The 16,460-nt window shown below is 38.3% G+C and overlaps 1 non-coding gene across 1 annotated transcript; it reads right to left on the bottom strand.

Moving 5' to 3' along the window:
* Positions 1-2,379: 2,379 nt before the first annotated feature.
* On the bottom strand, positions 2,380-2,487 carry LOC112731157 (small nucleolar RNA R71). The gene has a single exon (XR_003166947.1). It is a non-coding gene; the product is annotated as a small nucleolar RNA R71 (small nucleolar RNA).
* Positions 2,488-16,460: the final 13,973 nt, after the last annotated feature.

The raw sequence follows: 16,460 nt of genomic DNA on the forward strand, positions 1-16,460 counted from the left end.
ACTGACGGTTCATCTTGTTGCTCAGATTTGGTAATTTTCTATTTATTTTATTTTCAAAATTTTTTCAAAAATCTTTCAAAAATTTTTCTTTTGTTTTCGAAAAAAAAAATTTTTTTTTTTAGATTCAAAATTTTTAAGAATGAATTCTAGTGTTTCATGAAGCATGTGAAGCCTGGCTGGCTGTAAAGCCATGTCTAAATTCTTTTGGACTGAGGCTTCCAACCATCAGCTGTTACACGACTGAAGGGTATGTTAGGCATGTCATGTCTGAATTACATGCTGAAGCTTGGCTGGCCATTGGCCATGTCTAGTGTTTTGGACCGGAGCTTTCATTGAAAGCTTGGCCGGCTAGTGAGCCATGTCTAATTCCTGGACTGAAGCTTTAGACTAAGAATGCAAGATTCCTGGAATTCATATTAAAAATTTTGGAATCCTTATTTTCCTTTTTTCAATTAATTTTCGAAAAATCCAAAAAAAATTTAGAAAATAATAAAAATCAAAAATATTTTTCTATTTCTTGTTTGAGTCTTGAGTCATGTTATAAGTTTGGTGTCAATTGCATGTGCATCTTGCATTTTTCGAAAATTCATGCATTCATAGTGTTCTTCATGATCTTCAAGTTGTTCTTGGTAAGTCTTCTTGTTTGATCTTTGCATTTTCATGTTTTGTGTCTTTTCTTGTTTTTCATATGCATTCTTGAATTCTTAGTGTCTAAGCATTAAAGAATTCTAAGTTTGGTGTCTTGCATGTTTTCTTTGCATTAAAAATTTTTCAAAAATATGTTCTTGGTGTTCATCATGATCTTCATAGTGTTCTTGTTGTTCATCTTGACATTCATAGCATTCTTGCATGCATTCAGTGTTTTGATCCATAACTTTCATGCATTGCATCATTTTTCTTGTTTTTCTCTCTCATCATAAAAATTCAAAAATCAAAAAAAATATTTTTCCCTTTTTCTCCTCATCAAATTCGAAAATTAGATTTGGCTTTTTCAAAAATTTTTAAAATCTAGTTGTTTTTATGAGTCAAATCAAATTTTCAATTTAAAAATCTCATCTTTTTCAAAATCTTTTTCAAAAATCAAATCTTTTTCAAATTTCTTAGTTATTTTCGAAAATTCCAAAAATATTTTTCAAAAAATCTTTTTCTTATTTTTATATCAAATTTTCGAAAATAACATCACCAATTCATGTTTTGATTCAAAAATTTCAAGTTTGTTACTTGCTTGTTAAGAAAGATTCAAACTTTAAGTTCTAGAATCATATCTTGTGATTTCTTATGAATCAAGTCATTAATTGTGATTTTAAAAATCAAATATTTTTCAAAACTAATTTCAATCACATCTTTTCAAAAGTATCTTCTTATCTTATCTTTTTCAAAATTTGATTTCAAAATATCTTTTCTAACTTCCTATCTTCTTATCTTTTCAAAATTGATTTTCAAAATTTGTTTCAACTAACTTTTTGTTTGTTTCTTATCTTTTTCAAAACCACCTAACTAACTCTCTCTCTCTAATTTTCGAAAATATCTCCCCCCTTTTTGAAAAATTTCTTTTTAATTAACTAATAATTTTTTATTTGAATTTTCGAAAAACTACCAACCTTTTTCAAAACTATTTTCGAAAATCACTAACTCTTTTTAAAAAATTATTTTCAAAAATCCTTCTCCCTCATCTCCTTCTATTTATTTATCTACTAACATCTCTTCCTCACATCACCAAAAATACGAACCCTCTCTCTCTCTCTGAGTTCAGATTTTCTTCTTCTTTTCTTCTACTAACAATAAGGAACCTCTTTACTGTGACATAGAAGATTCTTCTTCTTTTCTTTTTCTCTTCTCTTTCTTATGAGCAGGGACAGAGAAAAAGGCATTCTTGTTGAAGCTGATCCAGAACCTGAAAGGACTCTGAAGAGGAAATTAAGAGAAGCTAAATTACAACAATCCAGAGACAACTTGATTGAAAATTTCGAACAAGTAAAGGAGATGGCAGCCGAACCCAACAACAATGCAAGGAGAATGCTTGGTGACTTTACTGCACCAAATTCCAATTTACATGGAAGAAGCATCTCCATTCCTGCCATTGGAGCAAACAACTTTGAGCTGAAACCTCAATTAGTTTCTCTAATGCAGCAGAACTGCAAGTTTCATGGACTTCCATCTGAAGATCCTTTTCAGTTCTTAACTGAATTCTTGTAGATATGTGATACGGTTAAGACTAATGGAGTAGATCCTGAAGTCTACAGGCTCATGCTTTTCCCATTTGCTGTAAGAGACAGAGCTAGAATCTGGTTGGACTCTCAACCCAGAGACAGCCTGAACTCTTGGGATAAGCTGGTCACGACTTTCTTAGCCAAGTTCTTTCCTCCTCAAAAGCTGAGCAAGCTTAGAGTGGATGTTCAGACCTTCAAACAGAAAGAAGGTGAATCCCTCTATGAAGCTTGGGAAAGATACAAACAGTTGACCAAAAAGTGTCCTTCTGACATGCTTTCAGAATGGACCATCCTGGATATATTCTATGATGGTCTGTCTGAATTATCTAAGATGTCATTGGATACCTCTGCAGGTGGATCCATTCACCTAAAGAAAACGCCTGCAGAAGCTCAAGAACTCATTGACATGGTTGCAAATAACCAGTTCATGTACACTTCTGAAAGGAATCCTGTGAATAATGGGAGGCCTATGAAGAAGGGAGTTCTTGAAATTGATACTCTGAATGCCATATTAGCTCAGAACAAAATATTGACTCAGCAAGTCAATATGATCTCTCAGAGTCTGAACGGAGTGCAAGCTGCATCCAACAGTACTCAAGAGGCTTCTTATGAAGAAGAAGCTTATGATCCTGAGAACCCTGCAATAGCAGAGGTGAATTACTTAGGTGAACCTTATGGAAACACCTATAACTCATCATGGAGAAATCATCCAAATTTCTCATGGAAGGATCAAAAGCCTCAACAAGGCTTTAATAATGGTGGAAGAAACAGGTTTAGCAATAGTAAGCCTTTTCCATCATCCACTCAGCAACAGACAGAGAACTTTGAGCAGAATCCATCTGGCTTAGCAAACTTAGTCTCTGATCTATCTAAGGCCACTGTGAGTTTCATGAATGAAACAAGGTCTTCCATTAGAAATTTGGAAGCACAAGTGGGCCAGCTGAGTAAAAGGATCACTGAAATCCCTCCTAGTACTCTCCCAAGCAATACAAAAGAGAATCCAAAAGGAGAGTGCAAGGCCATTGACATAACCAAAATGGCCGAACCCAAAGAAGGAGAGGAGGACGTGAATCCCAAGGAGGAAGACCTCCTGGGACGTCCAGTGATCAATAAGGAGCTTCCCTCTGAGGAACCAAAGGACTTTGAGGCTCATCTAGAGACCATAGAGATCCCATTAAACCTCCTTATGCCATTCATGAGCTCTGATGAATATTCCTCTTCTGAAGAGAATGAGGATGTTACTAAAGAGCAAACAGCCAAGTTTCTTGGTGCAATCATGAAGCTGAATGCCAAATTATTTGTCATTGATACTTGGGAAGTTGAACCTCCCTTGTTCATCAATGAACTAAGTGATCTGGATCAACTGACATCGCCTCAGAAGAGACAGGATCCTGGAAAGTTCATAATACCTTGTACCATAGGCACCATGATCTTTAAGGCTCTGTGTGACCTGGGTTCAGGGATAAACCTCATGCCCCTCTCTGTAATAGAGAAACTGGGAATCTATGGGGTGCAAGCTTCTAAAATCTCATTAGAGATGGCAGACAATTCAAGAAAACAGGCTTATGGACAAGTAGAGGACGTGTTAGTAAAGGTTGAAAGCCTTTACATCCCTGCTGATTTCATAGTCCTGGATACTGGAAAGGAAGAGGATGAATCCATCATCCTAGGAAGACCTTTCCTAGCCACAGCAAGAGCTGTGATTGATGTGGATAGAGGAGAATTGATCCTTCAATTAAATAAGGACAACCTTGTGTTTACAACTCAAGGATCTCTCTCTGCATCCATGGAGAGGAAGCAGAAAAAGCTTCTCTCAAAGCAGAGTCAACCAGAGCCCCCACAGTCAGACTCTAAGTTTGGTGTTGGGAGGCCACAACCAAACTCTAAGTTTGGTGTCAAACCCCCATATCCAAACTCTAAGTTTGGTGTTGGGAGGTTTCAATAAAGCTCTGCACATCTGTGAGGCTCCATGAGAGCCCACTGTCAAGCTATTGACATTAAAGAAGCGCTTGTTGGGAGGCAACCCAATTTTTATTTATCTAACAATATTTTTCTTAGTTATATGTCTTTATAGGTTCATGATCATGTGGAGTCACAAAATAAATATAAAAATTGAAAACGGAATCAAAAACAGCAGAAGAAAAATCACACCCTGGAGGAGCATCTGCCTGGCGTTCAACGCCAGAACAGAGCATGGTTCTGGCGCTGAACGCCCAAAATGGGCAGCATCCTGGCGCTGAACGCCCAGAACAAGCATGGTTCTAGCGTTCAACGCCAGAAATGGCAACAAATGGGCGTTGAACAGCCAAAATGGGCACCAACCTGGCGCTGAACACCCAGAGTTGTGTGCAAAGGCATTTTACATGCCTAATTGGTGCAGGGATGCAAATCCTTGACACCCCAGGATCTGTGGACCCCACAGGATCATCTCAGGATCTGTGGACCCCACAGGATCACCTCAGGATCTGTGGACCCCACAGGATCCCCACCTACCTCCACTCACTTCTTCTCACCACTCTCTTTCACACAACCCCATAAACACTCTTCCCCATAAACCTACCTCATAAACTCCACCTACCTTCAAAATTCAAAACCAATTTCCCACCCAAACCCACCAATATGGCCGAAACCTTTCCCCCCTCCCTTCCCTATATAAAGCCCTCCATTCTTCATCAAATTCACACAACACACCCCTCTACACCCTTCTTGGCCGAAACACTTCCCACTATCCCTCTCCTCCATTTCTTCTTCTTCTTCATCTATTCTTTCTTTTATTGCTCGAGGGCGAGCAAAATTCTAAGTTTGGTGTGATAAAAGCATAAGCTTTTTGTTTTTCCATTACCATTGATGGCACCTAAGACCGGAGAATCCTCTAGAAAGGGGAAAGGGAAGATAAAAGCTTCCACATTCGAGTCATGGGAGATGGAAAGGTTCATCTCCAAAGCCCATCAAGACCACTTCTATGATGTTGTGGCCAAGAAGAAGGTGATCCCTGAGGTCCCTTTCAAACTCAAAAGAAATGAGTATCCAGAGATCCGACATGAAATTCAAAGAAGAGGTTGGGAAGTTCTAACAAATCCCATCCAACAAGTCGGCATCCTAATGGTTTAAGAGTTCTATGCTAATGCATGGATCACCAAGAACCATGATCAAAGTAAGAACCCGGATCCAAAGAACTATGTTACAATGGTTCGGGGGAAATACTTGGATTTTAGTCTGGAAAATGTGAGGTTGGCGTTCAACTTGCCAAACATGGAAGAGAACGCACGCCCCTACACAAGGAGAGTCAACTTTGATCAAAGGTTGGACCAAGTCCTTATGGACATATGTGTAGAAGGAGCTCAATGGAAGATTGACTCCAAAGGCAAGCCGGTTCAACTAAGAAGATTGGACCTCAAGCCTGTAGCTAGAGGATGGTTGGAGTTCATTCAATGCTCAATCATTCCCACTAGCAACCGGTCTGAAGTTACTATAGACCGGGCCATCATGATCCATAGCATCATGATTGGAGAAGAGGTGGAAGTTCATGAGATTATACCTCAAGAACTCTACAAGGTGGCTGACAAGTCCTCCACTATGGCAAGGTTAGCCTTTCCTCACCTCATTTGCCACCTATGCAATTCGGCTGGGATTGACATAGAGGGAGATATCCTCATTAAAGAGGACAAGCCCATCACTAAGAAAAAGATGGAGCAAGCAAGAGAGCCCATTCATGGAGCTCAAGAGGCGTATGAAGCTCATCACCATGAGATCCCGGAGATGCCTCAAATGCACTTTCCTCCACAAAACTATTGGGAGCAAATCAACACCTCCCTAGGAGAATTGAGTTCCAATATGGGACAACTAAGGGTGGAACATCAAGAACACTCCATCATGCTTCATGAAATAAGAGAAGATCAAAAAGCAATGAGGGAGGAGCAACAAAGACAAGGAAGAGACATAGAAGAGCTCAAGGACATCATTGGTTCCTCAAGAAGGAAACGCCACCATCACTAAGGTGGATTCATTCCTTGTTCTTATTTCTTCTGTTTTTCGTTTTCCATGCTATGTGCTTATCTATGTTTGTGTCTTCATTACATGATCATTAGTAGTTAGTAACTATGTCTTAATGTTATGAATGTCCTATGAATCCATCACCTCTCTTAAATGAAAAATGTTTTAATTCAAAAGAACAAGAAGTACATGAGTTTCGAATTTATCCTTGAACTTAGCTTAATTATATTGATGTGGTGACAATGCTTCTTGTTTTCTGAATGTATGCTTGAACAGTGCATATGTCTTTTGAAGCTGTTGTTTAAGAATGTTAAATATGTTGGCTCTTGAAAGAATGATGACTAGGAGACATGTTATTTGATAATCTAAAAAATCATAAAAATGATTCTTGAAGCAAGAAAAAGCAGCAAAGAACAAAGCTTGCAGAAAAAAAAAATATAGGCGAAAAAAAAATATAGAAAGAAAAAGAAAAAGCAAGCAGAAAAAGCCAAAAGCTCTTAAAACCAAGAGGCAAGAGCAAAAAGCCAATAACCCTTAAAACCAAAAGGCAAGGGTAAATAAAAAGGATCCCAAGGCTTTGAGCATCAGTGGATAGGAGGGCCTAAAGGAATAAAATCCTGGCCTAAGCGGCTAAACCAAGCTGTCCCTAACCATGTGCTTGTGGCGTGTAGGTGTCAAGTGAAAACTTGAGACTGAGCGGTTAAAGTCAAGGTCCAAAGTAAAAGAAGAGTGTGCTTATGAACCCTGGACACCTCTAATTGGGGACTTTAGCAAAGCTAAGTCACAATCTGAAAAGGTTCACCCAATTATGTGTCTGTGGCATTTATGTATCCGGTGGTAATACTGGAAAACAAAGTGCTTAGGGCCACGGCCAAGACTCATAAAGAAGTTGTGTTCAAGAATCATCATACTGAACTAGGAGAATCAATAACACTATCTGAACTCTGAGTTCCTATAGATGCCAATCATTCTGAACCTCAATGGATAGAGTGAGATGCCAAAACTATTCAAGAGGCAAAAAAGCTATAAGTCCCGCTCATTTGATTGGAGCTATGTTTCATTGATAGTTTGGAATTTATAGTATATTCTCTTCTTTTTATCCTATTTGATTTTCAGTTGCTTGGGGACAAGCAACAATTTAAGTTTGGTGTTGTGATGAGCGGATAATTTATACGCTTTTTGGCATTGTTTTTAGTATGTTTTTAGTAGGATCTAGTTACTTTTAGGGATGTTTTCATTAGTTTTTATGTTAAATTCATATTTCTGGATTTTACTATGAGTTTGTGTGTTTTTCTGTGATTTCAGGTATTTTCTGGCTGAAATTGAGGGACTTGAGCAGAAATCAGATTCAGAGGTTGAAGAAGGACTGCTGATGCTGTTGGATTCTGACCTCCCTGCACTCAAAGTGGATTTTCTGGTGCTACAGAACTCGAAATGGCGCGCTTCCAATTGCGTTGGAAAGTAGACATTCAGGGCTTTCCAGCAATATATAATAGTCTATACGTTGGCTAAGAATAGATTACGTAAACCGGCGTTCAACACCAGCTTTCTACCCAAGTCTGGCGTCCAGCGTCAGAAAAGGAGCCAAAACCAGAGTTGAACGCCCAAACTGGCACAAAAGCTGGCGTTCAACTCCAAGAAGGACCTCTACACGTGCAACACTGAAGCTCAGCCCAAGCACACACCAAGTGGGCCCTGAAAGTGGATTTATGCATCAATTACTTACTTCTGTAAACCCTAGTAGCTAGTTTATTATAAATAGGACCTTTTACTATTGTATTAGACATCTTTGGTCTCAGTTTTAATCCATTGTTCATCTTAGGAGACTATTGATCACGTTTTAGGGGGCTGGCCATCTCGGCCATGCCTGGACCTTTCACTTATGTATTTTCAACGGTAGAGTTTCTACACTCCATAGATTAAGGTGTGGAGCTCTGCTGTTCCTCAAAGATTAATGCAAAGTACTACTGTTTTCTATTCAATTCATCTTGTTTTGCTTCTAAGATATTCATTCGTACTTCAATCTGAATGTGATGAACGTGACAATCATCATCATTCCCTATGAACGCGTGCCTGACAACCACTTCCGTTCTACCTTCGACTGAATGAGTATCTCTTAGATCTCTTAATCAGAATCTTCGTGGTGTAAGCTAGAATGATGGCGGCATTCAAGAGAATCCGGAAAGTCTAAATCTTGTCTGTGGTATTCCGAGTAGGATTCAATGAATGAATGACTGTGACGAGCTCCAAACTCGCGATTGCTGGGCGTTAGTGACAGACGCAAAAGGATAGTAAATCCTATTCCAGCATGATCGAGAATTGACAGATGAATAGCCGTGCCGTGACAGGGTGCGTTGACCATTTTCACTGAGAGGATAAGATGAAGCCATTGACAAGGGTGATGCCTCCAGACGATTAGCCGTGCCGTGACAGGGCATTTGGATCATTTTCCCGAGAGAAGACCGAAAGTAGCCATTGACAATGGTGATGTATCACATAAAGCCAGCCATGGAAAGGAGTAAGACTGATTGGATGAAGACAGCAGGAAAGCAGAGGTTCAAAGGAACGAAAGCATCTTCATTCGCTTATCTGAAATTCTCACCAATGATTTACATAAGTATTTCTATCCCTATTTTATTATATTATTTTTGAAAACTCCATAACCATTTGATATCCGCCTGACTGAGATTTACAAGGTGACCATAGCTTGCTTCATACCAACAATCTCCGTGGGATTCGACCCTTACTCACGTAAGGTATTACTTGGACGACCCAGTGCACTTGCTGGTTAGTTGTGCGAAGTTGTGAACCATGGTATTGGCATCATGTGTTTGGCGCAATTACCAGGGAAAGAAAGAGCAATGAATTTTACATAATTAAAGTGTAATCACAATTTCTGCGCACCAGCCCCCTACTACCAAACACCCTCATATGATCCTAACCCATATCCACCATATCAACCACCCTATAAGCCATATGAACCATACATAGAACCACCCCAATTCCAACCCGATTACTCCCAAGTACCACTACCTCCATATACACTATGTCCATATCCATCAACCCAAGAGGCATATGATCCTAATTTTGGAATCCAAGCGAAACAAGAGTCAAAGGATCGTCTCAAGGAAACACTAGATCAATTTCATGCAATCCTTCATCAATTGGACCAAGTGGTAAACCGAACAACACCCAAAGCTCTCGTGGCTAAAGAAACTCAACTTGAGAACCAATGATTGAAGAGTGTTGTGCAACAAGTAAAAAAGATAGAGAGTGTTGAGCCACCACATCCTTATTATGATGAACCACCCTCATATTATGAACCTTTCCTCCCAAATAATGAACCCTCATATCCACCCCAATCTCCAATGAATGACACTCTAGGTGTTCTTCTTCAAGGGCAAAGAGAGATGCAAAGGACAACACAAGAGTTCATAGCTACCTTGACCGAGGTAGTAGATAATTTAGCCTCTCTGCGCTTCAATACTCAAAGAACTCCCATGGCTACATGTGGAGAATCATTAGAAGAGCGTGGCATGAAGGAGACACTAGAAAATCCGGTGGACAATAAGGAACATGACTTTTTATTGGAACAAGTGGAGGAAGCCATAATAGTTGAAGAGGAAGAAGTGGTTGAAGACTTAGGAGACGCTGAACCTCCATGGGAATCTAGAGTTGCAGAGTATTCCTCCAAGAAGATTGAAATTGATGTCAAGAAGGCCAGTGCACAACCTCCATGGCATATCCCTTATGAAGACTTGGATGGGATAGATCCAGAAGTAAGTTTCCTTGGTGATGAGGATCACGAGTCAAGTCCTCCTAGTGATGAATCTACATTTGCAAATGAACTCCTTGAATATGAAGACCCTTCCCTGATTGAGTCTGAGAATGATGTGAAAACGAAAGTCCTTCGGAAGGGGTGGACGGGAGTTGAGTACGCTTTGTCAAGAACGTTGGAGACTTCTTCACCTAGGTAGCCATCTACTCCTTCATTTGAGTGGGTACGACTTATCTCTATTCGCCTTGGTATCCCACTTGAATATGGTATTCTTAAAACGGATGGTCAACTTAGGAAGTTTTGTGGCATTAAGCATAAGAGAAGGATGTTTAGTAGTTGGAGTTGCAAATCAAGGCTCATCAAGGTTGATTCTTTAAGAGCTAGATGCAAGGGTGGGACTAGTGAACATTTGGTTGGATCTAAGAGAAGAGTTTGGTATTGCATTGAGAATTCGGATTGCTTGCCACCCGGTTGGGACAATGGTGATCCACTTCAAGACGGGTGTAGAAACAAGATTTGGGATCCGAGAATATATGAGGATCAATTTTGGGAGCTCAAAACTTGAGAAGAATTCCATCAAAGCTTGGAAAATTTACTTGGTGTTGATAGAACTTATTGGAAGTCCAAGCATTGGTGGAAGTTTCAGGATGAGTTCAAGCACAAGCCACCATGACACGGAGCTCACCAAATGTCCAACTTAAGGATAGTAAATAAAAGTGCTAGGTGGGAGACAACCCACCATGGTATGATCTTTCCTTTTTATTAGTTTTAATTTATTTCTGTCAGTCTTAATTTTCAGTTCTGCATATTTACCTTTATTTTTAATAAAAAAAAGATGCAACCCACGTGTGGGTGTAGGCCAGGCATGGCGTGGATTCCAAATTTTGCTATCCCATCCAACGAATAGAAAGTTGTGATAGAATCGTGCGGCTGGTGTGCTCTGTGCACAATTCGAGCCACGCGTACGCGTCTAGGACGCGTGCACGACACTTGCAACCTGGGAAATCCACGCGTACGTGTCAAGCACGCGCACACGTGGATAGGACAATCGGCGTAAATGGGTGTTTGACCCGAGAATTGTGCTGCCCTTGCGATGGAACTGTGCTAGAGGCACAAAAATCACCCACGCGGACGCGTTCCTGACGCGTGTGTGTCATTTCGCTTTCAGACCACCGACGCATACGCGTGGGCGACGCTTACGCGTCGAACGGCCAACTCAGTTTTCACACGTACGCGTGATGCACGTGTATGCGTCACGCCCTGTTTTTATATTCTTACTTCTTTCTTCTCTCCATTCTCCTTCTTCCCTCCTCCTTTCTTACTTGCTTCTTCTTCATCTCTCTGACATCTCATCCTTCTTCACTTATAGTCTATTTTACTTAATTTATTTGTATCCTTTCATTCATTGCATTTTTAATTTTGTGCATATTTTTATTTTCTTTTCTAAAGTCTATTATTTTTCCGTTGGTCTTAAATATTTTTATTCAACTGTTGTATCTTTGCTGGTATTATTGTGGTGCTTAGTGACTTGTTTTACACTGTTGGGTGATATTATTTATCTGTCAATGCCAATCTTTTATAATACTTGTATTCCATTTGTATTGACATGCACTTATACTATCTTGCTTTACCCACTATCTCTTCTCCATTGTTGCAATTTTTGCACTATTGATATGTCATGTGCTTCTATTGTTTTCTCACCTGCATGTTGTATCTACCATGTAGTTGAGCCCCTCACTATTCGACATTAACCCACCCATATTTTATTTGTTTTCTTATCTTTGTTTCTGGGTTACTTTTCTTCCCTTTTCTCTTCTTTCAGAATGACCATCAAGAAGGGAAACGGAAGACTTTTACATGGGGCAACCAACAAGTCCATTTGGACAATCTTTAGAGAAAAGCATTAGTTGCAACAACCCGTCCACTTGCACATCTTAGCATGCACCGAGGACGGTGCGATCTTTAAGTGTAGGGAGGTCGATACCGACCTTCGTGGGTTAGTTATTTCCTATTTCAACACCAATGTTTAATTTTCCTTGTTACTTGTTGCATTTGCATGTTTGATTGCATGTTTGCTTGATTTTGTGCATATTTTACCACTACTTGGTTGAAGTAACGAATTCTTTTTCAAGAAACTTTTTATAGCATTTCACTAATTTAAATTAAAACTTTTTATTAATCTTGTTTGAAGATTGTAATTTGGAACATGGTTTTTGAGCTAAGAACACACAACCTGTGAGATTTGAGCTTAATTACATGGTTACATTATTTAACCATAATATTTTATTCTTGTGTGTTTTCGTCTCTATGACTACAATCTATATTTTGTTCCATTCTATATGTCCATTGTTTAGTGTATTTACATGCTTGCATATGATTGAGGCCATCATTTTTATTAGCTCACTTATCCCAAATAGCCTACCATTTCAATCACCTTTGTTTGCAATCTTGAGCCTTTTAATCCTCGTTTGTTCTATATTTTACCACATCACTAGCCTTAAGCGGAAAAACAATTAATTACCCCAATTGAATCTTTGGTTAGCTTAAGATAGAGATTGTGTGTCAATTAAGTGTGGGGAACTGTGGGAACTTGGGTTTATAAAAGTGTACAATGTTCTATTGACAAAAGTATTGGGAATTTGGGTACCTACTCATGTGAGACCAGAAAAAATTAAAAATCCATGTGCATTGATATGTTATGTTTACTTTTATATTTTTAAATAAAAAAAATCAAGCCAAAAATATCAAAATAAATAAATAAATAAATAATTAAGAGGACAAAATTACCCCAATGTTAAGATCAATGCATATGTGATAAAATTAAAGAAAAGTTGATGCATGAGTATGTGATGCAAAAGTGGGAATTTTGGGTAGCTAGGCATGATTTTGGAATTACGTAGAGTGTATGTGTATGTTAGGTGAAAGCTTAGGTTAATCAAAGATTCATATTTTAGCTCACTTGGCCATACATATATCCTCACCCTTACCTTAGCCCCATTACAACCTTGAAAAGACCTCATGATGTTTGCATTGGTATACTAAATTTTTGTTAATTGGTTAGATAAAGAAGAAAGTCTAGAAAGCATGACTAGAGAAGAGTAGAGTGATTAACCCTAGACACTTAAGAAATTAGAGTGCATATACACTACCAGTGAGGGTTCAATGCTTGATTCTATGTTCCCTGCTTTCATGAGCTATCTTCTTACAAGTTTACCTGTCTTTTATTATAAGGTTTGAATTAGTGGGATCTGATTTATTTTTGTCTTGGAGAACTTGTTTACTTTAATCAAGTAGATAGAAACATCTTAGCATATAGTTGCATTCACATATAGGTTGCATTTCATGAGTCTTACTTTCCCCTATTCATTCTTTCTATTTCCTTGAGCTTAGCATGAGGACATGCTAATGTTTAAGTGTGGGGAGATTGATAAACCACTATTTTATAGTTTATCTTGTGCTCAATTGAGTGGTTTTTATCATGTCTTTGAACACTTATTCATACAATTTGCATGATTTTACAATTCCTTCCTAATTCTATGCTTTGATTGAAAACATGCTTCTTTGGCCTTAAATTTGCTAATTTTAATCCTCTCCTATTACCATTCAATGCCGTGATCCATGTGTTAAGTGTTTTCAGGCTTTATAGGGCAGGAATGGCTCAGAAGATGGAAAGGAAGCTTGCAAAAATAAAAGGAACATAAAAAACTAAGGAGCTGACTAGCGATGAACGACGCGCGCGCGTATCTGACGTGTGCGCATGATTTGGAGATTTTCACAGTGATGCATGTGCGTACTTGACGCGTACGCGTGAAAGGCGAAAAAGCATGGCGACGTGTGCGCGTACCTGACGCGTACGCGTGACATGCGCTACGTGCAGAAAACTTAGAAAACACTGGGGGCGATTTTGGGCTGAGTTTGGACCCAGTTTTTGGCCCAGAAATGCATACTAAAGCCAGGGGATAAGCAGAGACACAACATACATTCACACAACTTTTCATTCACATAATTTGAGGTTTAGATGTAGTTTCTAGAGAGAGGGAGGATCTCTCCTCTCTCTAGGTTTTAGGATTTCTCTTAGTTTTAGGTTTATGTCTTTTCAATTCCAGGTTCAATGTTCCTTTAATTTAATTTCTCTTCTACTTTTATTTGTTCTAGCATTCTAGTTTATTTCTTTTCCTTGTTGATTACTTTATATTGACAATTTGGTTTATGAACTCTATGTTAGATTTGATTTCTTTATTTAATGCAATTTGAGGTATTTCATATTTATGATTTTAATTTAGCTTTTTACATTCTTAGCTTGAATTGATTAATTGGAGACGCTTGAGTTATCAAACTCCTTTGTTGATTGATAATTGAAGGTTGTTAGTTGATTTGAATTCCACTAACTCTAGTCTTTCCATAGGAGTTGACTAGGACTTGAGGAATCAAATTGATTTACCCACTTGACTTACCTTCATAGTTAGAGTTTGACTAAGTGGGAGCAATGGACAATTGATATCACAATTGATAAGGATAGCTAGGATAGAACTTCTAATTTTCATACCTTACCAAGAGCTTTTCTTAATTATTAGTTTATTTTCTTGTCATTTACATTCCTGGTTCAACATTTCAAAAACCTAAAAAGATACTTTTCCATAATCAATAATAACTACACTTCCCTGCAATTCCTTGAGAGACGACCTGAGGTTTAAATACTTCGGTTTATTTTTATTGGGTTTGCTTTAGTGACAACCAAATTTTTGTACGAAAGGATTCTTTGTTGGTTCAGAAACTATACTAGCAACGAGAATTTATTTGTAAAATTCTAAACCGTCAAAAATCCGTTCGTCAACGCACACATGGAAATTCTTTCCTGTGCGTACGCACGCAAGCTTGTGCACACGCACACTTCGCTGTGTGTGCTTTTCCTTGTTTTCTTCATGTTTTCTATCTTGTACATGCTTTCTTCCACTTTTTGCTTAGCCAATCTTGCCAAAATGACCTACATTACTCACAAAATACATCACGGCATCGAATGACATGAAAGTGGAATTAAAATCACTAATATAGGCACAAAAATGTATGTTTTTACATTTAAGTCCAAATTAGGGATCAAACACAAAAGTATGCTATCTTGGTGCTTAAGTGTGAGTTCATGTGCTAGAATCTATCCAAATTGAGTCAAAATATATCATCAAATATGGACTCATCAATTCCCCCACACTTAAGCAATAGCATGTCCTCATGCTAAACCAACAAGGAAAACAATCAAGAGGGGTAATCAACTTATTGAATACAACTATCTATATGCATGTGATGAATAGATTTTTGACGGTCTAGAATTTCACAAATGAAACCTCGTTGTATGTATAGTTTCTAAACAAACAAACAATCCTTTCATACAAAAATTTGGTTGTCACAAGTAACAAACCCCTAAAATTATAAACTGAAGTATTTAAATCTCGGGTCGTCTCTCAAGGAATTACAGGGAGGTGTAGTTTATTATTGGTTATGAGATAGTATATTTTTGGGTTTTTGAAAGGTTGAACAAGGAATGTAAATGACAAGAAAATAAACTAATAGCTAAGAAAGCTCTTGGCAAGGTATGAGAATTAGAAGTCCTATCCTAACTATCCTTATCAATTGTGACATCAATTGTCCATTGCTCCCACTTAGTTAACCTCTAACTATGAAGGAAAGTCAAGTGGATGAATCAATTTGATTCCTCAATTCCTAGTCAACTTCTAAGGAAAGACTAGCTTTAGAGGGATCCAAATCAACTAGCAACTTTCAATGATCAATCAACAAAGGAGTTTGATAACTCAAGAGTCTCCAATTACTCAACCAAAGCCAAGAGGAGTGAAATCTACACTAAAATCTAATCAAGCATTCTATCAAACACTTGGAAGGCATAACATAAAAACATAGAAAATTAGCAAGGAATATTAAATCCAAACGACCAATTGCAAGCATCAATGATAACAAATAAAGGAAGAAGCAATAAACATGAAATACCTCAAATTGCATTAAATAGAAAATCAAATCTAACATGAGAATTCATAAACTAAATTGGAAACATAAAGTAATCAACAAAGGAAATAAATAAACTAGAATGCTAGAACAAATAAGAGTAGAAGAGAAACTAAATTGAAATAGAGTAGAAATCTAAAATTGAAAATAGCTAAACCTAAGAATCCTAAAACCTAGAGAGAGGAGAGAGCCTAGCCTCTCTCTCTAGAAACTACATCTAAAACCTAAAATTATGTGAATGAAAGTTGTATGAATGAATGAATAATTGAATGATTGATTCCCCACTCTGTAGCATCTAATCTGTGTTTTTCAGGCTTGGAACTGGGCCAAAAGGAGCCCAGAAATTGCCCCCAACATCTTCTATACTTTCTGCACGTGGCGCACGTCATGCGTACGCGTCGTTTGTTTGCCGCGCTATCCACGCGTACGCGTCATGCACACGTACGCGTTGCCTAACAGCAAGGCAA

This window comes from Arachis hypogaea, chromosome 12, assembly GCF_003086295.3.
Source record: "Arachis hypogaea cultivar Tifrunner chromosome 12, arahy.Tifrunner.gnm2.J5K5, whole genome shotgun sequence".
Taxonomy (NCBI): Eukaryota; Viridiplantae; Streptophyta; class Magnoliopsida; order Fabales; family Fabaceae; genus Arachis; species Arachis hypogaea.